The following is a 24,051-nucleotide window of genomic DNA, read 5'->3' on the forward strand; positions in this document are numbered from 1 at the left end:
AGTGCCTATTTTTGTCTGCAGAGAAAGATCGAGAAGTACTTTTCTGGATATGCTGTCTATGCTGTGTAGTATTGTGCTGACACAAATTAAGAGTATGGTTTTGGAACTGTTTGAGTCTGAAATAGAATTAGAGATTTTGACATTTTGGTTTTGAAATTGGAATAAGTTTTTGTGGGAAAATCCACACAGTTCCCATGGATACACTTCCTTGATTTCAAGAGACACTAATCTGATCAACAAATGAAAACGGGATACAGAGATGAAACTTATCCAGCCTAGATTGATAAGACCGCTTCACCGTATTCACTAGAATGATAAGACCGTATCACATCTGTAATAGCGTTCAAGTCACAGAGTCTGTTCTAGAAATCGAATAGTATACGGATTTTACAATTAAAATGTTTGGTCTGAAATATTGTAAGGGCTCGGAAAACTTTCACGGTACCTCATCCAAAACAAATACAAGAAATACCTCCTTTCCACCATTCCACTCCCCCCATTCCCATTGCAATAGCCTTCAATCGGTCATCACAACACTGAATGGGTGTTTCTCGTGCACACGAAAAGGTCGTAGTGGCTAATGATATCGACAAGATAATTACATTTAAAGTATTCCGGTGTTTATATCTTTTGGAACAGAAACTTTTCAATTAAAGGTTGATTAAAATGAAGGTGAAAGTTTAATCAGCAGATAAGCTGCATTTTTCGTATTTTAACACGCTCATGCATGCTGTCGATTCTGCAATTCTGTTTATACACAGTCAGAGGTAACTGTGGTTCATATGAATAATTCTTTTTAATGTTGAGTGTTAGTTTTGGCAGGAAATAAAGAGTGACGGTGCTCCGTGAAGGCTGATTAGTTGCTCAATATGAAAGTGGCCCTGGCGCGAATTTGCCGTTAAGAAACAGTTAGCAGGCGCTTACCGTTTTTTTTATTTTTGACGACCAACGCCAGGAGGAAAAAAGGAAAAAGAAACAAAAGAAACGAGAACAAAAGGGACGGAACAGTTTACTTGTGTGTTTTGCACATTGTACGCATTATTCATATTTAGTGTTGAGTTCGGCAAGCGTAAAGTTCATCAACAAATAACAGGACGGTGTTTGGTCAAATATGGAAGTTAAATTGTGTTCGATTGAGGCACGTTTAGCAAAGATTTCAGGCGATAACCTGAAGTGCACGCTCTTTATCGCGGGATCTTCAATTGATATATCACCAGATTCTTCGAGTTCACATAAAAAATGCCTTGAAGCTGAAGGGCAGTCAGTAAGAACTGATCAAATTCAAAGCTATAAGAACTAATAAATGCCTGAACATGCTCAGAACATGCGCTTCAATCCGCTCAAGGTGCCCTTGTTTGTGCTTCTTCCTGTAACAAGAGTTACCATCAAAATTTCCGTAACGAGTAGTTTATAATTCATGAAATATTTCATGTCGCACCTGATAAGTAGATAGAACCTTACCTATTTCAAATAAAATATATTGATCATTTTTACTTGTTAGTCTTGTGCCCGCTGGCTGTCAATACTCGCCCTCGTTTTCTATGAGCGATAGTCAATTCGGCTGCACCTCGTTGACTAAATAGAAACACGAGTGGAAGTTTGGGAGAACGCCGAGAAATGCTGTGGGAACACGCGCCGTGTTCTCCCAAACCTTCACGACATACGGAAAATGGGTTTTCTATTTCTTTTAGAAAACACCACGAGGAAAATATTAAATCACTCGTTTATTTATTTTGATCATCAACATGTAAATTCTCTATGCTCGCTCCGTCATTATTAGGAGTCATTTCGTCAACAGCTCGTGCTAGCTAAGTGTTTCTGTCCAATAATGGAACCGAAACCAATTGTGGAATTCCACTCATTTTTAGGCATCCAACTGGTGAACGGTTACGGCAATTAGATATTTTCAGGAACGCCATTACGTTCATGGTCTGTCCCCTTAAAATTGGAGTACGGCTTTTAGTACGCGCTTTCTTACAGAATGTTTTCTTAAAAGCGGAGCTCCTTAGCGGCCCGCAGGGCCGCAGAGCGGAGCCCCATACCCATAAAAAAGCACAATAAAATAAGAAAAAAAAAGCACAAATGCAGGAAAACCTTGCCTCTCAGTTTTCATGGTCAACATGGATAGCGGCATGGTTCGCGGGCGCGTACGAACGTCGTACGGAGTTGCGCATCATGGCCGCCATAGTTTGATGGTAGAAATAGTGAAGCAAGAAGGCCGTATAAAGGCGGCCGTATAATGGCGGCCTTTAAAATTTAAAGAGGTTTGAAAAGAAAAACAAGAAGCAATGAAACAAAATGTGACTGAAAATTACGTGTAGAAAGTAATCGACCGCCAAAAAAGTGGACATTGAGAGCCATAATCGATCGATGACTTTCGTGTCTATCTGTAAAGCCAGCATCGTACATGAAGGAGCATTCGAAAGCTAAATCGGGTTGATAGAATAAACAAACCATTTTATTGCTACGGGGTAAAAAAAAAAAGAAAAAAAAAGGAAAAAAGAAAAAAAAACTTGACCCTCTGGGATTTGAACTCACGACCTCCGGATTCGCAGACTGGCACCTTACCGATTGAGCTAATCCGACAGACTCTGAAAAATACACGTAGAATATATCCTATATCAATGTAATAGATATTGTGGAGTCTACTAAACTGCTGCGAAACTATAACAGGATCGCGAAACTATTTTCTATTGCTAGAAAGCAGATAATTTACTGTACTCTAAGTAATTTTTCGTGCCATGAGTAATGATTTTGCCCCGCTTTAAGATTATTATTTCTGTCGTACTGCTGACATTCGGTTTAACAGTGAGCTATTTAAATTTGTCTTGAACCTATAAACCGCCATAAACATTAGTACTTTGGCCGCTTATTCACTAGAATCAAAACATTGTAAGCTCCAGTGAAAATTAAAGAGGTTTGAAAAGAAAAACAAGAAGCAATGAAACAAAATGTGGCTGAAAATTACGTGTAGACTGAGTAATCGACCGCCAAAAAAGTGGACATTGAGAGCCATAATCGATCGATGACTTTCGTGTCTATCTGTAAAGCCAGCATCGTACATGAAGGAGCATTCGAAAGCTAAATCGGGTTGATAGAATAAACAAACCATTTTATTGCTACGGGGTAAAAAAAAAAAAGAAAAGAAAAAGAAAAAAAAACTCGACCCTCTGGGACTTGAACTCACGACCTCCGGATCCGCAGACTGGCACCTTACCGATTGAGCTAATCCGACAGACTCCGCGTTACTCGTTGAATATATCCTATATCAATGTAACAGATATTGTGGAGTCTACTAAACTGCTGCGAAACTATAACAGGATCGCGAAACTATTTTCTATTGCTAGAAAGCAGATAATTTACTGTACTCTAAAGTAATTTTTCGTGCCATGAGTAATGATTTTGCACCGCTTTAAGATTATTATTTTTGTCGTACTTCTGACATTCAGTTGTTTAACCGTGAGCTATTTAAATTTGTCTTGAACCTATAAACCGCCATAAACATTAGTACTTTGGCCGCTTATTCACTAGAATCAAAACATTGTAAGCTCCAGTGAAAATTAAATAAATGGGGAGCTCCGCTTTTAGGCTTGCCTAAATCTATATATTATTTATGTTGCTTATGAAAGCAAGCTTTATAGGCGAGCAAACAGTTGCGTTCAATTGAAGGAGGGCGTTTATTTCCTAGCCTGCGTTGCAGACGAACGAAACTCCGGTGTTTTGTTCGTCTGAAACGCAGGCTATTTATTTCCACACGCAGTATATAAGCCTTCGTCAACTTAGCTGAAGCACTTGCACAATTTCTTCCGGCTGTAGTATTACTGAGATTTTCAATGAGCCAGTTAATTTTACTTCCTTTAATGTAAATGAGGGTTAATTTATTTCCGTTTAGCAGAAGTGTAAAAATAGTTTCAAAAAGTTAAAAATTTATTTCCATTGGTATTAAACATAATTAAGGTCTTAAGATCATCGAAGTGAAGATATAGAGATACAGAGCAACAGTCAGAGCTGTCAAAACGTCTGTCAACTCGTGCCATGACACATTCGGTAGACACTTCCAAAAACTTCCTAATTAAGAGTATCGGCCTTTTTAGATACAAAAACACTGACATAAAAGGCAAGACAGAAACAGTCTTGACAAGAGATCTTTAGACCTTCTTTTTAGTGGCTGGAATTTTTTTACGGTAAAATTTTTTAACGACTAACGGCAGCTAGAATGTTTACAATTTTTACCACTAGCAGTTAAACTGTTGGCTGTTTTACGGCTTACGGCTAACCCCATCGAGACCCTCGTAAATGGCAATGCATATGTCAAAGTTATCAATTTAAAAAAAAATTAATACCTGTCGCATTGACTGAACAACTAACTTTATAATTTCAAACTCATATAAACAAATAAAAGAAACCAAGTGAGAAGAAATTTACTATAAATATATTGAGAATGTGTTAACATTGAATGAAATTGGTTGAAACACAATTGCATGAAACAAAACTACGCCAACATCATCAATGTTAACGTTTCACATTCAAAGTTCCAATGTTGTAACTGTTTTCCACAGAAAACAAATGAGTTTTCGTCTTTCACTACATTTGTACTCGATATTGCCCGTTTCAACGTGTTTAATTTGTTGGGCGCTTAGGTATTTTTGAGCCGGCATTTAACCAGCCAAATGGTTGGTTGGTTTTGTCGAGATCGTCTTGGTTGGGGTGATGAGAATTGAGAGGGTTGTTTGAGCAAGCTTGGCAAAAATGGCAGATAGTGCTTGACACCTTCATCTCTCGTCTCAATTAAAAATGAAAACGAAAATTTAGTTTTAGAGTTACTGTCCCATGATTATTGTCTGTTAATATAATTAATAAGTCCTTGTTATAAAATCTTTTAAATTATCCAGGAATAGAAAGGAAGCTGGGAAGAAATTATAATTTTAACGACAATTTACGCACGTCATCGCCTCTTTTACTTCAAATTCCAGTTAGGCTATGGAAGGTTGTTAGAGTGCCATACAGTTAGCAATGCATCTTCCTAGTTGCCGCACAGAATCTTCGCATTCAAGAATCGAGCAGGCTAGTTTTGACCATTTTCATTGTCATTTTCGCCGCCCAGGAACGAGGGTCTCAATGGGGTTAGCCGTTAGCCGTAAAACAGGCGGAACTAGACTAGTAGAGCGCAGGCAAAACCGATACTTGAAATAATCACACGACTGAGGTAGTCAGTGGGCCAATAACTATAATTAGCCAATCAGACTCCTTCAAGTATTGCACAGGGTAATTTTTGCAAATGATCCCGCACGTTAAAAAAAGAAACAAAAAAGTGAACTACACTCAATTTCACTGTAGCCAACCACACTTTCCATGCGGGAAGCAGCCACTGGTGTAGCCCGGCTTCACTAATGGCCAGTGTCCTTCGTCATACTTCCTTTTGAGATACCGGCCAGCGGTCGAACCCATTTGGTCTCAGCGTCTCTCGTGATAAATCTTCTCTACCCTGGGCGTCCCTGAGGGTCTTCTCGTCTCTCGTTTACTTCTCGTCTCGTCGCGTAACGGTAAGTTTTCTATTCTGTGTCATAATTTTCAACTTTTATAAGATATCCGTAAAAGATGCCTGTTTAAGTCAATTATAACTGTACAGATTTACAAAAAAGCCTGCTATGTTCGGGTGTTCCATTCCCACACGGCTGTGTGCATGTACGACTGCTGTGCTTTTCCAAATTAATAAATAAAACCATGAATTGGAAATCATTGCGATAAATCTGCTACCCAGTTAAGGATTATGTTCATTTCATTAACAGCACGTTATAGCTCAATGGTTAGAATTTTTAAAACAGACTTTCAAATGCTTGCTCGGGCTTCCTGATTGTATATTAGTGTTGGCACGGTACGGATCGAGGTACTCCGCAACATATATTGGGCGTATGTGATCTCACTTTGCATCTTCTTCATCAAGCGTACTGGTCTACGCATACCTTATTATAGGAAATTAACGCTTGTGTAAATTTAGGTATTTGAAATTAACGCGAATCGAAAGAAATATTTATTGTAATTTCCTTACCCGAGTTGCATGTTTTTTTTTTTTTTTTATCTCGTGAAACTGAACTTATCATCTCCATTTAATATAACAACAGTGACGAGCGACTGAAGTTAAAATAGGGGATGATCACAAACCATAATTAATTTGAGATTCCGATAAAAAAGAACAATTTGACAACAGAAGATATCACTACATCTCGTTTAATTCAATTTCATCGATCTAATATATTTACAACATTCATGATGTATTATTATAACGGTCTGAGTAATTTCTCATAAATTAGGCTGTATGGTATATACTCAGTGAAAAAAATGGAAGAAAAATGGAAATGGAAAAATAAAATGTTGTAATATTAATTTCTCCTTACTTACTGACATGTGTATTTTAATGTTAGTTTGGAGAATGAAGTGTTGCATCAAGACAATAGCTTTTTATTCTCACTATTTTCATAAATGTCTTTACTCGAACGTTTGCCTATAAATTCGTAAATTCAGAAATTAAATTTCTGTTTTGAAGCAGTCGGTTTAAAAGAGAGGAGTAATCTAATTTTATTTATTAATAAACCGCGAATGTGAAATAACAACTAAGACATGTATAAAAAACAAAAAAGGCCGGGTCATTGGATTATTTTCAGTATTTAAACTTATCAAATATAACCCCCAATTCTCCAGCATCATTCGATTTGGTCTGCTATTACAGTGGTTTTATTACTCCGTGTAGTTTCACAGAATCCATCCCCAAAACGCATTCAGTTTAGCGTCCTACACCGAGTTACTTTCCCGTCCATAGCAGGCAAACCTTCTTCCACGCACTTTTGGGCGGGTTGAAAAGGTTCTGTGACAGGCCAAAAGCATGTATGGTGTGAAACGCCAGTAATACTTGCTAGTGAATTAACAACTTTACTTTGTTAAGGGATAGAGCAGTTTTCAATTGAGTGTCGTAAAACCAAAACCAAAGTAATTGCTCTAGCCAATCACAAAGGACACAGACAATCCAGTGAACCAATCAAAACTCGAAGCAAATACACGAAACTGGCACGAAGCGCGGGAAAACGTGCGCGAGCAAGACACGATTGGTTTTGGTTTAAGTTCTGATTGGCTGAGAAAGTGGCGCGAGATTTTTAAGCCAATCACTAAGCGTAGTAATGCAAAACCAAAGCAAACGCAATTTACTTTCGACACTCAAGTGAAAACCGCTCTAATGCTTATTGCTTAAAACTAATTACACTACCATATAAGAGCTAAAGCCGCTTGATCAGAGTTCGACTGTTACAGAGCTACGAGTTCTAAAATCTATCAATGAACCGGTTAATTAAAAGGCGATTTTTGCCTCGTCAGTTTTTTTTTTCGTTTTTGTGGGGGCAAAGCCGCCACATTGTTATCGACTGCGGGATTTATTTATTTATTTGTGTGTGGGTTTGCTTGTGTCACGTGGTCTTCTGCGAGAGAGCCTAGGGATGAGTCGGCGGTGCGTGTCGAGTAGGCCATATTGGATTTTGGCGTGTTGTACGTTTCGTGTGGTTTCTTTGATTTCACTGAGCTGTCCTTTTAGTTGCTCGTCATTACAGCAGCTCACGAAGTCATACTAGCCAACATTTCGTTTGACTGGAAGTCTGTGCAGGTTGCACATCAATTCAAGAGGAGCTTTTACGCTTACGCAAGCCAATATTGATCGCTGTGTCTATATGACCGGCAGCCGGTCAAGGATTTTAAATTACTAAATGACCGGCAGTCTGATATTTTTGTCAAATTACCTAAAAACGATGGCTTTACCCAATTGTAACAACGTTATTTCGTTTAAGAGTTTTTAAGCGCTTCCAGAGACCTTTTCCGATCTAAAGTTGACGCGCTAGTTTTCGCTGGGCTCAGAATAGCAAGCAAGTAAAGTGACACTTAGATTCTGCACGCTTGCTGCGCTTGCCGTGACTGCCGGTCAAGGATTTCAAATCACTAAATGTCAATTTACCTATAATCGATGTTTTAAACCAATTGCAACACCGCTATTTCCATTAAGAATTTCTTAGCACTTCCAGAGAGCTTTTTCGATCGAAAGTTGACGCGCTAGTTTTCGCTGGGCTCAGAATAGCAAGCAAGTAAAGTGACACTTAGATTCTGCACGCTTGCTGTGACTGCCGGTCAAGGATTTCAAATCACTAAATGACCGGCAGTCCCAAGGGACTTGGGCAGTCCGATACGTGTACAATTTTAATACGGATAGTGGCACTGTAGCTATAAATAAATTATGTGGCCAAGGCCATTTAAAATGAGGCGTCTCTGTTTTTTCTTCGTCCATCGAAGAAAGTCAATCAGTGGAGAGGTTGGTGAATTCTGAAAGCTACAACGTTCAACATGGGGTAGCTGGCGGTTAATAAACTGAAATTATTTACACAGAATTTGTACGAAATGTTTCGTTGAAGTTTCCTGAAATTACAATCAAAAACGAGGATTTTTAGACTTTTTACATTATCTCTTCTGATTTCTTTGTCGATCCTTTGGCGTTCTGGTAGCGTTCTTGGTAGGGCATGACTGTTCTTGTTGGCACCGTGACTGTTGTCCGTGACAAGACGTTACATATTAACTACAAATTACGTCATACCAGATTGACCTTTTGCGGTTTCTGGCGGGAAATTTCTTTTCGCTTTGGTTCAGTCTGCTGTTTCAGGAGCTTATTATTTTGGAGATAATATTGTGCTTGTAGGTGATTGTTATTCAGTCCGGAGCTGTGGTCAAGATGAAAAAGAGAAGCCGTTTTTCTGTAGGTAAAGTAAATCTTAATTTGATAAGCAGAAAGTTTAGCATAGACATAAATTTCACAGTTTTTATAACGAGCGAGCTTCATATGAGAATTAGTAGTTAATATTCATAATGTATAATCGTATTTCAGCTCAGAAAATGGATCCCAAGCTGCAGGTTAGTTTGAAGAGTGATTTTTATGACTTGGCAGATAGCTAACTTAGAACACCAGAATAATATTGAGGCTTTTGCAGTGTTATTGGTTTGAATAAGCCTGGTCGTCTGTCTGCAACTTGAGACATGTTTTGGATTCCCGGATATTTTGAATATGTTGTAATAAAATGTCGTACTGAATGAGAAAAGAAACAGAGTAATTCCTAAATGAAGTGACGCAAATTGGGGCGAAGAGCAGTGATTTCATTGATTTTGTTGTGAGACAACGAAATGTGGAAGCAGGGGGGGGGGGGGGGGGACTGTTGATCAGTAGCCCATTACATGATAGCTCCTGCAAGTGCACCTGTTTTTTTTTTATTGTATGTGATACGTAAGACATCTTTGTGAAGAATTTTGATTGGGGGGAGGGGGGGGGGGGGTGGGGGGGGGGGGCAAGGGTATATTTGAAATACCCTTTCATTTCTATAGGGCCGATTCGATAAGACACCGTTTGTAGGGGAACTGTATGTGACTGAAATACAAACCGCACTATCACTGTCGATGTAATACTGAGTTGCTGCAAAATTTAATGTCTTTAATGATCCAATTAAGCGCCGGTCATGAATTTGCTTAATGTATGTATCAAAAAATTACCCCTTTCGGGAATACTATGTATTTGTGGCCTTGTAATGTCATTGCTTCTCTCGCTTCACTCGGTCCGAAATAAAGCTGTACGCATAAGCAACTGAACAGTATTTCCCGATACATTTTTAAACTCATTATTGACCATTATTAACTTCTGCGTTTTTTAATCTACATATTTAATCTACATATTTTTTTTGCTTTAAAGGACATTGTTAAAAATGATAGGTTCGAAAGCACGACTAGGTACGACGCTGCTTTAATAGAATACCCCCAAATCACCCAAACGGAGAAGATGACGTTTTCATTCAAGCAGCCGAAAACACTAGCGGATGTTCTGTCGCTTACAAGAATGCCTTCAGAATCCTCTTGTCAACAGATGAAGCAGCTTCTAATTGAAGGGAAGTATTCTGCCATTTGTTGCGAGTCAGGAGCCTTCACGTTAGAGTCGATAGAGGTGCTGCTAAAAATCCACAGCCTCCGCAACGTTAAGAATGCCGTTAACAAAGAGAAGCAGTGGCTGAAGAAAGAAGTACAACCCCCTGATCCGGCGTGCTCACATTCAAAGGAAGATATTTTATATGCTGATAAAATTTTCAACACCCCCAACCATCACAGCCCACTATCAAGCAACCGATTCATTCTTGCATCGGATCTGGCCAGCATAGCAGGAACCGGATGGCTCAACTTCAGTATTATAACTGGTGTTGCAGAAATCCTCAACAGGGATGGCAAGGAAACAGCGGCCCTTCTATTGAATAACGTGGTTATGGTAGATGTGCAGGACCTCCACAATTACGTGAAGCGTAACATCCGACATGGCGTGAAGTATGTCGTCCTTTTTGCAAATGTTGGTAAAACGAAGAAAAATGACGTTTTTATCAGCAGTCCAGGAAATCCAGGCAATCACTAGACATTGCTTTATGTGGACTTGACAGTCAACAAATGGTACTACTGTGACACCTTTTGTTGGGGAATGCCAGAGTACTTAAAGTCCTTAGTGACCCCGTTTGTGACAGCCATTTATCAGCATCATGGAAAGACACCCATGCCGGTCAGTGGAATTATACAAGCGCACACCGAAAGTTTTGGATCAAGTCATTCCTGCGTTAAAAAGTGCCTAAAAAATATCCCGACTCAAACCTGCCCTAATGTTTGTGGAGTAGCTGCAGCAGTACTTGGTGGAATTGCTTGTGCTGTCCCTGGCCTATGGAGAGACATGTTTCTCAACCGAAATATCGATCTTCCCGCCAGCTTGAGGTGGCTACTGTTTCCTACTGTGCACTCTGATTTCCTGAGATGCACTCTCATTTCTTGGCTCTTGGCTGATTCCATTGATGTTTCCTCACTTGGAATAAGCAGAGAGCGGAGTGAACCCACGCAGCGCTGTCGTGATGTCCCTTTTAGTCCTCGAGTTCTTGACAATGTTGTCATTTCAGACGACGAGAGTGACAAGGAAGACAAGGATGACGACGGCTGGATAAAAGTCCAATATGGGAAGAAAAAGAAGAGAAATAGCCAGCGCTGGAAAGGAAATCTACACAAAAAGGAAGAAAAAGTAGCTACTTTACCAGAAAATTACTGCCGCAAGGATGGGGAGTGGACGTCGAAGACAGTTTTTATTGACGGACGCTGTGGAAATGAAAGAAAAGAAGGAGAAAATTATGCTGGAACCAGCTTCCATGATCAGGATGATGACAGAGAAACAGTGGATGACGAAAAATATACCGATGGTGAAGAAGGTAGATCTTTCGATGCCAACCCTGCGGCTGAAAATGAAATGAAGCAGTCAAGTAAAGAAGCAAAATCAAGTGACACGTTGCATGACAACCCAGGAACTAGCCATGGTGGATCTGTCGATGGTAACCCTGCGGCTGAAAATGAAATGAAGCAGTCAGGTAAAGAAGCAAAATCAAGTGACACGTTGCACGACAACCCAGGAACTAGTTATGGTGGATCTGTCGATGGTGATCCTGCGGCTAAAAACGCAATGAAGCAGGCAAGTGATGAAGCTGAGTTTAGCGGCTGGCATGGCAACGCCAAAGAGAAGACAGAAGCTAAGGATAACTTTGTTGAAGAAGATGAAGATGAAGTGAGGCAATCAAGTTCTTTAAAAGATGAGACTGAAGTATTTTTCGTGGGACGGAAATTCAGCAGTGTGGGTGAACTTGAAGCAGCAAAAAAGGTGTACGAAGACAGCCATTTTTGTAAATTATGGAAGAGAGATGTGAGAACGCTGACTTCAGCGGCAAAGCGTGTTCCCAAGAGAGTTGCGACAGCCAATCAAGATCTTGGATATTATTCCTTAAGGCTGACCTGTAAATTTGGTGGAAAAGCTGTTGAACCTGGGAAACAAAGAAAAAGGAAAACAAAATCATTCAGACAAGGATGTCAGTTTGAGGTTTATATTGCACTGTCTGAGGATGGGCAATATCTTCAAGTCAACCGTATAGCCAAGGAACATAACCACGTTCTTAAAAAACAGATTTATGAACGCCTCCCACGTCAACGAGCTGCACGTTGTAAAAACGTTGCGAGAGATATCGAGGACGCAATCAAGCTGCAAGCGAACCCGAAGCTCCTGAAAGAGAAAATTGAAAATGCCACTGGTAAAAGAGTAACACTTAAAGATATTTCGAATATAAAACAAAATTCCAGGAAAGATCTGAAGAAAAATGACCTTGAAGACGTCATAGATTATCTGAAAAAACAGCCAGGCACCTATACAGACGTACTTGTTGATACAGATAACAATTTTAAAGGCCTATTTTACCAGGACGATTACATGGCAGACATCTATGCTCACTTCCCAGAAATCCTCCTCGTAGACGCAACATACAAATTATTAGACCTTCGAATGCCTGTTTATCTGCTCATGTGCATAGACGGCGACGGACTAAGTGAGATAGTGGCATTGTTTATTGTGGCGGAAGAGACAAAAGACGTAATACAGGCCTCTGTCGATTTGTTCAAAAAGCACAATCCTTCCTGGGACAAGACTAAAGTGGTTATGTCTGACAAGGACTTCACCGAACGTGACGCCTTTAAAGCCTGCTTTCCAACGGCAAGTCTAAGTATTTGCCTTTACCACACGTTGAGGTCATTTAGACGCGAAATTACGTGCGAGAAAATGGGTATAACGTCTGCAGAACGGTTAAGAGTGCTAGAAATTTTGTCACTGATGGCTCATTCTAAGACTTCCGCGCAATACGAGAAAAATCTTGACGAGCTAAAAAGGACAAATATTAAAAGTGTAATCGATTACGTTCTTGAAAATTGGCATCCCCTTAAAGAACAATGGGTGACGTGCTTTAAAGACAAACATCTGAATTTGGGTGAAACAACGAACAACCGTCTACAATCCACATTCAGCAAACTAAAAAGTGTCTGTTCAAGGTACGCTAGCCTGTTACAGTTCTGTATGGAATTCATCTCGGTTTTAAACTGCCTAAGAGAAGAACGGAACCACCATTACGTGATGGCATTCTCAAGGAGGCGAACCGAATTTCAACAATTAACGCAAGATCTTCAAAAATACTCAGAATATCTAACTCCTTATGCATTTCAATTTGTGCGGCCACAGTATGAGTCCGTTGGTAAAGTGCGAGTAATAGGCCAAAAAAGTAGCACGGAATTTAGTCTCTCTGCTGGGTCGCAAAACAGTAACCTGGAGCCACACATCGCTTCAACAAGTCACTGCAACTGCTCTTTCTTTTCGCGGATGTCGCTGCCGTGCAAACACATCTTTAAGGTCAGAGATATAGTTGGTCTTTCAGCTTTCGATGAAACCCTTGTACATAAGCGCTGGACGATGAATTTCTATTTGACAACAAATCGTTTGAACAACTTTCCGATATCCCATGGACAGGACTGGGAACATAGTGTTGGGTGTGTAACAATCGAAGAAGACAAAACAAATATTCTTACACAATCTCAAAAATTCAAAAAAAGCCTTAAAGCGGCACAGGTTCTTGCCTCACTCGTCAGCGAGGGAGGAATGAAAACGTTTAAAAAACGATACGAAGTTCTAGAGTCCTTAATAGCTAAATGGAAATACGGAATCGAGGTTGTTGTAAATGAGGAGGAAAGAGTGTCACCAGAGACAAAGAAGGATCCTGTACCATTAAAGGATGTTGGTGAACCTCAAATCAAAAACGACCTAAAATCAGACAGCCAAGAGGAAGACATTCGGCCCACGAACGCGATCGAAAGAGAGGAGGCTGCAGATCAAGAAGTGTTAAGTGAACGTCAATCCGAGCAAGGCTGTGACCATCTCGATGACAACCATGGCGAGCGTCGGTGCGAAGATACAGCGACAATAACCGCAGTTAAAGATGAAGACGAAGAACTGAAAGTGCCTAATTACTCTCAAATAAAGATGCCACCAAAGATGCTAAAGAGAGGTCGTCCAAAGGGAGCGGAAACAACAGTAATTGGTCTTCCAAGAAAAAAGAAGAAAAAAGAAAGCCAGAACAGTTTAGTCCCATTTAGCAAACTCAATCCCGTCGAAAAGGACAGAATGATTCTCGGCTTTGTTTCAAGTTCACTGGCTGTGGCCGAGGCCATTGGGGGTCACCGTCTTTTGACCAAAGACGATATTATACCCACTGGTAAAATATCAGACGCTATTAAGGATAACGAGATGGTAGACATACACCGAGTAGAAAGGTATTTCGAAAAGGATGCATGGTTATCTGTCCTCAAAGCAAGTAATGAGAAAAACCGCCTGGATTGTATCTGTGCTGTCTGCTCTAAGTCGATAAATGACGCATGCGAAGACAGTATTGCTTGTGACAGGTGTCTGCTTTGGTCGCACTTCGCGTGTACATTGTTAAGAAGACGACCAAAGAACAAAAACTGGTTTTGCAAATCTTGCAAACTAAAATACTCATAGTTGTACCAGGGAGTACCTCCTCCGTGAGCTTTTATGTACCATGTCAGGGATAGCAGGACATCGACTACCGACTGCAACTTGGGAGATGCTCAAAATTGTCCATATACTTGATCTTGATTATGAGAAGATTTAAGACTGAGGTGAGAGTTTTTCCAGTGAATAAAAGCAACCGGCCAGAACGACTGGACAACTCAAACGAACGGAAAAATCAAATACTGCACGTTTGGTAAGGCCTCGTGCAGTAGTTTTTTTCTCGTGATGTCTTAGTGATGCCTGCAAAGCACTCACCTCAGTCTTACATCCTTATAATGAACAGATTACCGTGTGACACTAAATTTCAAACGAATTCTTTTTGTAAACTTTTGTGTTTTGACGATCAGCAGAACAAATCTGACAACTGTTTTAACCCAAAATTTTCTATGCACAAAAATTTGTACAGAAATTAATTATCTACTGGACCATTTAACAGCAGATACAAATCGCTAAATTTAATTCCTGGAAAACAGAAACTGAAAACATATATAGGGCCAAATAAAATCTAAAAAGTTGATGTAAGTTGTGAAGTATTTTTTTTAATTTTTAGCGTTATTTATTTTCCCCTTAGTTTAACTAACAGCGTCGTTACAATTGATTTAAAACATCGATTATAAGGAAATTGACAGAAATAACGGACTGCCGGTCATTTAGTGATTTGAAATCCTTGACCGGCAGTCACGGCAAGCGCAGCAAGCGTGCAGAATCTAAGTGTCACTTTACTTGCTTGCTGTTCTGAGCCCAGCGAAAACTAGCGCGTCAACTTTAGATCGGAAAAGGTCTCTGGAAGCGCTAAGAAATTCTTAATGGAAATAGCGGTGTTACAATTGGTTTAAAACATCGATTATAAGTAAATTGACAAAAATATCGGACTGCCGGTCATTTAGTGATTTGAAATCCTTGACCGGCAGTCACGGCAAGCGCAGCAAGTGTGCAGAATCTAAGTGTCACTTTACTTGCTTGCTACTCTGAGCCCAGCGAAAACTAGCGCGTCAACTTTCGATCGAAAAAGCTCTCTGGAAGCGCTAAGAAATTCTTAATGGAAATAGCGGTGTTTGAATTGGTTTAAAACATCGATTATAGGTAAATTGACAAATATATCGGACTGCCGGTCATTTAGTGATTTGAAACCCTTGACCGGCAGTCACGGCAAGCGTGCAGAATTTAAGTGTCACTTTACTTGCTTGCTATTCTGAGCCCAGCGAAAACTAGCGCGTCAACTTTAGATCGGAAAAGGTCTCTGGAAGCGCTTAAAAACTCTTAAACGAAATAACGCTGTTACAATTGGTTAAAGCCATCGGTTTTAGGTAATTTGACAAAAATATCGGACTGCCGGTCATTTAGTGATTTGAAATCCTTGACCGGCAGTCACGGCAAGCGCAGCAAGTGTGCAGAATCCAAGTGTCACTTTACTTGCTTGCTACTCTGAGCCCAGCGAAAACTAGCGCGTCAACTTTCGATCGAAAAAGTTCTCTGGAAGCGCTAAGAAATTCTTAATGGAAATAGCGGTGTTTGAATTGGTTTAAAACATCGATTATAGGTAAATTGACAAAAATATCGGACTGCCGGTCATTTAGTGATTTGAAACCCTTGACCGGCAGTCACGGCAAGCGTGCAGAATTTAAGTGTCACTTTACTTGCTTGCTATTCTGAGCCCAGCGAAAACTAGCGCGTCAACTTTAGATCGGAAAAGGTCTCTGGAAGCGCTTAAAAACTCTTAAACGAAATAACGCTGTTACAATTGGTTAAAGCCATCGGTTTTAGGTAATTTGACAAAAATATCGGACTGCCGGTCATTTAGTGATTTGAAATCCTTGACCGGCAGTCACGGCAAGCGCAGCAAGCGTGCAGAATCTAAGTGTCACTTTACTTGCTTGCTATTCTGAGCCTAGCGAAAACTAGCGCGTCAACTTTAGATCGTAAAAAAAGCCATCGGTTTTAGGTAATTTGACAAAAATATCGGACTGCCGGTCATTTAGTAATTTGAAATCCTTGACCGGCTGCCGGTCATATAGACACAGCGAATATCGAAAGCCGCAGAAACTGAGCACAATTTAATACATTTGTACTTGAATCAGTCTATATGGCTATATGTTCTGATATATGTAAATTATTCTGCAATGCATACCTACGGAGCGATATAATAAACAAACCATTTTAGTGCTACTGGTTAAAAAAGAAAAAAAAAAGGAAAAAAGAAAAAAATTGTCCCCTCTGGGATTCGAACTCGGGCCTCTAGCGACCTCTCGTCCCCCAGTCAGATGCCTACCAAACTGCGCTACGCTTACATTCTTAATGACGTAAGTGCGAAAATATCGCATATTAATGTAATAGACATTCCGCTGTTTATCTGTTATCATGTGCATCAAAAAAAATGTTTGAATCACCTGCTGCTCATAAATTTTCAAGGAATGAATTTGCAAAAAATCACAAAGATTATTTGCCGCAATAAATAGCAGCCTTAAGGTAATTGAATGTACTAAATGAATTCACAAAAAAGAAGAATCAAATTTGAAATTATCAAGCCCCCACACGTACGCATCGCGGACCGATTTTTTTCCCTTGCCAGGCAAAAAGTCACTTATCGCGCCCATTAAAAAGATCTGCGATTTTTAAGTCTACAAACCACTAACAGTCAATTTAATCCTAGTTCTTAATTTCAAAGTCCTTGTTTGAAGCGGGGCTACCAAATGAAAGCATCACGGAGATTTTGGTTTGAGTTTCATCTCACTTCCCTTGAGACCCCAGTACCAGTAATAATAAGAACTGTCTCCATAGTTACCATTCAGATGAGAACCAGAGGTACAGCTGTTAAACCACCAAGCTCCTCGGTTACTTACAGCACAGTTGCCACCGTTCTTGTCATTATCCCTATTCTTGGTAGAGAAAGGCATGGTGTTATAATAGTAAAGTCGATCCGTTGCTGAGCCAGAATAGAAATAAACAAACAGCGTGTAGTTAGTTGCCTCGTTAGTAATCGTAAAATTACTGTATTTAGCGTATTTATTTCCATTGGTTGTTGTGTTGATTTCCACTCGCAGCTGACTCGGAATCTCAGTCAGTTGATGAATCTTTTCGTTTCCAAGCCAAAACTCTCCTCTGACGTCACCAAACCCGTTCTTATACTCGTCCCAGTCCCTGTAGAATCCAACAAACCCATTGAAGCGTTTGTGAAAGACAGTCCATCCACCACCATCCGTCTTCATGTCACAGTACACTTCAAAACTGGTTTTGTTTGTTGGGTTCACTGTGTTCACCTTCGCGTTTTGGCTCGACAAATAAATTTTCCGTAGAAGAGATGTATGATGTCTTGCCGAAGTTCCCCAAGCGAATCGCGAATGAGCACCCGCATATTCTGCAAAAATTGGACGGACCGCTTGATTTCGTCTTTCTGCCTCTTTTTGCAGGTTTTTAGGGGGTTGAAGAAGTCGTCTCAGACGCAAACTCAACATCGAAATAAAAACTCACGAGTTGTTTTGTAAACTGACACTTGAACAAGCACTTAACCGCTCAAATTTTATTGGTCCGATTTAATTGAAAGGTCAAGAGGCGGAGTTGTAAATTACAAGGCGATGACAAGGGGAGGAGTCTAATACTTCCACTTTTATTCAAAGATGTCTACAGCCTCTCTATTTTTCCTTCGCTCGCTCCCCCCCCCCCCTCCCCCCGCGCGCTCGCGCTTCGCGCTCGCTTCGTTTGCTTTTTTGCGTTGAAAACTCGAGAGGCTGTGGACAGTCTAAAAGATATCAAGAAATGGAGAGAAAGACTCCATATTTCCTTGTTAGCACTAGTAAAATTACTAATTTTAAAAACACGAAAAAACTTTTTAAGAAAGACTTTTTAGCAGAGAAAGACTCGCTGTACAGAGGCAGAAAGACAGAGATAGAATAAAACCTGAACGAACAAGATGAAAAGGACACAAATTAAATGTCAATCAGTTTGAAGTTTGATAATTATATCATACTTAGCAACCAATTCTTCGTTAGGGACACACATGCGTGAGTGATCAGCATTGCTTACCAGTTTTTACAATAAGCTGCACCTCAGTCTCCACATGAACGAACTCGCTCCGTGCAGAGCAGATATAGGTTCCACTGTCTTTAGCCGTCAAACTGTTAATCTTCAGTTGTCCGCCTTTCACTTGAGAGCGTTTCTCTGGTATGTTTCCTTTACATCGTGCCCACGTGATGCTGGGTACTGGGTGTCCGTCTGCGGAACAGTTCAGTGTGACTGACTGTCCGTGATAAAGTTCTATCTTGTCTGGCGGCTTGACTGTAAACTGAGGCACCACGTTGACTATCAGAGCTGTCATAGCGTGCGATGTACCCATGGTGTTCGTTGCAGTACAGATGTATGTTCCAGCGTCTTTCTTGTCCGTCTTTGTTATGGTCAGGGTCTGACCTTGGACGGTGGCTCTGCTACCGGGGAGCTGATCAAAGAGTTTGGTCCAAGATACCACCGGAGGGGGATACCCGATGACCCGGCACTTAGGGAGCTTGACATCTTTTCCGCTCTCGGCGTATATCGGTCCAGCGGGAAGGAAGATCAGAGGACGAGCTGGGCACGAGAAAGATTCGATTTCAATTTGTGTATAAAACAATATATAGAAGCAGATAATACTCATAATATTCAAGTAAATATCCAGTAATTTTTCCATATTGGACAGTACGTGGATAAGTGCCCAATATGATTGACGGTTGATAGAACTACTGTCCAATTCAGAAGACCAGAGTTCAAAACATGCCTTCAACATTTGGCCAAGCCTAACTTGCTGCAGTTTTCTTGTGTAATTATTTCAAATTTAATAGTTAATATACCTATGCTCAATTTGAAGCCCACGTGATCATTTTCCAATTATAGATATATATATAAAATTTGTACACGGAGGAACGAAAAATTTGTTATTGACAGTAAGCTACAATAAGACCTGCTGCTGAACGATCGGGTTCGAGATCTTGTATCCTTGCAATTATTTCGTTTTTTACTTTTTTCTACTGAGATATTGAAACCTCAGTTTATTTACCTTGGACGTTGAGCGTCACAGAAGCCTGAGCGGTCTCCTTGTCAGAACAAACTGTACACACGTACATTCCCTTATCACCGACTGTCACATTCTTGATACGAAGTGTTCCATTGATGATGGAATATCTTCCGGCGGGGAGGGAACCATCTTCTTTGGACCACAAAACTGTCGCGTCAACATTTCGCTCCGGAGAACACTTAAATACGGCGGACTGATCCAGGGCAACGGTCCTAACTGCCGGCGTCACCACAATCTCAGGGGCGGAAATAACATCCCCCGCCTGCCCCCTGAATGGCTGCAAGGAAGTCGGAGTCAGTGAGGTGGGATCTCTAGGATCATCTTTTTGGCCCTTTATCCCGGGGGGTCCGAGAGGGCCCCGTGGTCCTCGTGGTCCAATCTTTCCCGGTGGCCCCTGTGGTCCTTGTGGTCCCGGAGGTCCCTGCATACAAATCTGACTTTTGCTAGTGCAGATCTTTTGCGTTGCTGCGTGGACGGATTTTGTGATTTGTTCTTGTATTTCTGGAGCTAAAACGCCATTGTCTCCTTTGGACGATTCAGCATCTCGCGAGTTCCGTTTTTGAGCTGAAGAACTGGTTATGTTTACATTAGAGACGGGAATGTCTGAAAAAAAGGAGTAAATACTGTTATGCTACGTCGGTAGTCGACTTAAAATTTGTGAAATACTGTACATGATGGAATGGAAGTCAGCCAGCTAAGGCAGAGATAGCTCGAGAGCGTACTCTGACATCAAACATTGATCGTTACATTTTATTGTTGAAAAATGTAACTGAAAATCTGAAAAATGTAATATTTTATATGTTTAAAAAAATCGGAAAAGAGTGAGCATTTTTATGTTACCCACGAGCACTTTTTAAAAAAAATTAGCATTATTTTAGCACTTTTTTGGCAAAAAACGAGCACTTCTTTTAGCATTTAATGCTTTTTTTACGAGCACTTTCGGTAAGAGCCTACTCTTCGCGCCAGTAGGCGCATAAGGCCGTCAAAAAAATAATAATAATAAAAAAATAAAGAAAGAAATACTGAGGTTAGTTAGTTTACACAGTCAAAAATTCAGTGTTATCTCATTTATACTTTAGACATTGAAGGGTCATAAAGGAGTCAGTTTCTTATGTCGTTGAAATGTTTTTACTTGAGCCTGTACACTGTACTGATTTCTCGTCGACGCACCCATGCTAGAATTTGGGACGATTCCTCAACCGTTTATTTCGAATAGGATACAGGTACATTCAAATGAAAATGATACCGCTGTTGTAAAGCACCTAAAAAAACTAACAAAAATGTTACGCCCAGAAAAAAAAAACATTTGAGGCATGTTTGCTTTTTCCGCAGCTCAAATACATATTTTGAAACGAAATATATTATGAAATATCGGTAAATTTATAATAAAATCAAAAAGGCATATGACGCGAATAAAGAAAGTCATTGTCAACTCGGCATCTTGTCAAAAAACACTCCGGATTCTACGAGTTGGCATGAAAAAAGCGTGGCGCCGGAGATTGATCAGTAAGGTGCTGATCATATTTTGTGCTACCGGAACATGAGGGTTTAGTAACGTTACATCCGCTTCATTCGTTTAAGATTTGTTTAAGACTTGTTTCTCTTACAGAAGTCTTTACCAAATCGATAATAAATAGTTCACAATAAATGAAACACTTTTTGTCGTATATGTTATACATTTCGTTAAATGTCAGTTCAGAGGATTTGGTGGCACGGCATCTTTATTGGTAAAAACTAGTAGATCTGAGGCCACTCCCGAGCATTTTTAAAGCTTTGCAAGACGTTAATGTATCTTGCCGCTTAACATTTTATATTCAGTGATAAAACATATGAACATGGAAGTCACCCGAGCTCTTTTGTGAGTTATAAGCACTTTGAGCTGAAATTAAGGGCGTTTTGACACGTTAAAAGATGATGACCATAACTTGTTTGCCAATGGTTAGGCATTCGTTTGATGCCATTATTTTAGTCTCATCTGACATAGGGCCGGATAATATCGATCCAACAAAGCACAACTGCTGTAAACCATTGCCATTTCCAAACCACTGACACTAGTAAAGTACTAGGATACATTGTTAATACATCATTTTTATTGGACTATTTTTATCTCATGCTTGATATCATTACGATGACATCTAACGTGATGTCGTTGAGGGAAGTGGTCAACATGATATGCTCACTACTGAAAGGTTTACAAAGGTAAAATTGTCGTCCACTAACGTAGCCTCCGTCACAGACGTTAATTGGGCTCGTCACGCGTTTCACCATTCCCCACAGAAACGCGTGACGAACTTAAAGACCGTCTGTAAAGGAGGCTACCACTAACCTAAAAGCTCTATACGAATTAATGAAACAAAACAGCCCTTGCGCTTCTTTTGTAGTACGATTTTCTTACATTGCTGATAAACGATATTCGAGTTGCTTACACACCGCAAAGGGTTTAATAAAGCATGTCTATTGAAAAGGCAAGAGAAATGTATAAGTTTCCTCAAGCCGTTAAGTGGAAACACAAAACAAAGACCTGTAATAAAGAATGACTTTTGAAGTCTTATCTTAGACTAATATATCATACTGTGACGACTCGTCCCTTAGGTGCTTTTACGTCTCTCAAAACTGGAAAAGACGGAGCAACTTTCAAACCTATCAACTTTATTTTGTTTCTTTAAAGAAAAAATAATCGAGGCGGTGATCAATCCTGGGGCGAGGTTGAAAGGTATGGACGGATGATGATCGAAAGCCTCCTTGTAAACGAACTACGACTTTTGAGTCACGCGTTTTCCACAAACCACTAAAAAAATTATTTAAAAAAATTATTTAGTTCGTCCAGTGTTCGGGTTTTACCCTACAAAAATAAATGCAATGATCAGGGAGATTTTGGTTTCAGTTTCATCTCACTTCCCTTGAGGTTCCAGTGCCACTGATAATAACGGAATGCATATTGGGCATTCAGAATATCAACGGTACCGCCACAGGTGTTATACCACCAAGCCCCTCTGTAGGCTTTAGCACAGTTACCCGCACCGTTTTTGTCATTATCCCGATCCATGGTAGAGAAAGACATGGTGTTATAATAGTTAAGTCGATCCGTTGCTGAGCCAGAATAGAAACCAACAAACAACGTGTAGTTGGTTGCTTCGTTAGTAATCGTAAAATTATTATATTTTGCGTATTAAGTTCCACTGGAAATCGTGTTGATTTCCACTCGCAGCTGACTCGGAATCTCAGTCAGTTGATGAATCTTTTCGTTTCCAAGCCAAAATTCTTCTCTGACGTCACCAAACCCGTTCTTATACTCGTCCCAGCCCCTGTAGAATCCAACGAACCCATTAAAGCGTTTGTGCAGAAAACAGCTCGGCACAGTCTCGGGCTAAAAACCGGAAAAGTTATTTATTAAAGGATTGATTGATTGATTGATTGATTGATTTGATTAATCAGATTGATTGATTTATTGCAATTGATTGATTACGTTTTTGTCTTGACGGCTTTGTGTTATCAGCACTTACAAATGCCATACGAGGATCCTATTCTATAGGAAAGTAGCAATAACTAACTTAATTAACACACAGAAGAAAACATCTAATGAAAGGAGAAAAAGAAAGAAAGAACATACACAGGACAAGAAGAGCAAAATACTCATCAATGTTTACAGTAACAACAAGTTTTTTGAAAAAGTAAGAAAGTCAGAAAAAATAAAATTAAAGGAAGAAAGAAACAAAGAAACAAAAGAAGAAATAAAGAAAGGAACAAACAAACAAACAAACATACAAAGTAGGACACAAAGAAGCAAAGAAGCAAAAGAAAGAAAGAAAGAAAGAAAGAAAGAAAGAAAGAAAGAAAGAAAGAAAGAAAGAAAGAAAGAAAGAAAGGAAGAAAGAAAGAAAGAAAGAAAGAAAGAAAGGATGAAGATTTACGGAAGAGACTGAAAAAAAAGAAGAAATATGTAACGATGTGTGAATGCTTTACATTGCTTACCAGTTTTAAAAATCAGTTGCACCTCAGTCTCCACATGAACGAACTCGCTCCGTGCAGAGCAGATATACGTTCCACTGTCTTTAGCCGTCAAACTGTTTATCTTCAGATGTCCGCCTTCCACTTGAGAGCGTTCCTCTGGTATGTTTCCTTTACATCGTGTCCACGTGATGCTGGGTACTGGGTGTCCGTCTGCGGAACAGTTCAGTGTGACTGACTGTCCGTGGTAAAGTTCTATCTTGTCTGGCGGCTTGACTGTAAACTGAGGCACCACGTTGACTATCAGAGCTGTCATGGCGTACGATGTGCCCATGGTGTTGGTAGCAGTACAGATGTATGTTCCAGCGTCTTTCTTGTCCGTCTTTATTATGGTCAAGGTTTGACCTTGGACGGTGGCTCTGCTACCGGGAAGTCGATCGAAGAGTTTGGTCCAAGATATCACCGGAGGGGGATATCCGATGACCCGGCACTTAGGGAGCTTGACATCTTTTCCGCTCTCGGCGTATATCGGTCCAGCAGGAAGGGAGACGAGAGGACGAGCTGCGCACGAGAAAAATAT

The 24,051-nt window shown here is 40.1% G+C and overlaps 3 pseudogenes across 3 annotated transcripts in view; all 3 read right to left on the minus strand.

Moving 5' to 3' along the window:
• The window catches only part of LOC144654013 (uncharacterized), a 71,018-nt pseudogene that overhangs the window by 38,934 nt on the left and 8,033 nt on the right, over nt 1-24,051 (minus strand). The window contains exons 3-4 of the transcript XR_013570862.1: nt 23,496-24,032; nt 22,370-22,890 (exon numbers count right to left, since the gene is read on the minus strand). The product of XR_013570862.1 is annotated as an uncharacterized LOC144654013 (transcript). The remainder of the gene's footprint in view (nt 1-22,369; nt 22,891-23,495; nt 24,033-24,051) is intronic.
• Nucleotides 1-24,051, minus strand: part of LOC144655222 (uncharacterized) — a 102,964-nt pseudogene that overhangs the window by 38,714 nt on the left and 40,199 nt on the right. The gene's annotated exons all lie outside the window — the stretch shown is intronic.
• On the minus strand, nt 17,045-19,910 carry LOC144655254 (angiopoietin-related protein 7-like; annotated as a pseudogene). Its single transcript, XR_013571054.1, has 3 exons — nt 19,506-19,910; nt 18,475-19,039; nt 17,045-17,752 (listed from the first exon to the last, which is right to left on the minus strand). The product of XR_013571054.1 is annotated as an angiopoietin-related protein 7-like (transcript).

Source organism: Oculina patagonica, chromosome 5, assembly GCF_052425735.1.
Source record: "Oculina patagonica isolate OP01 chromosome 5, crgOcupat, whole genome shotgun sequence".
Lineage (NCBI taxonomy): Eukaryota > Metazoa > Cnidaria > Anthozoa > Scleractinia > Oculinidae > Oculina > Oculina patagonica.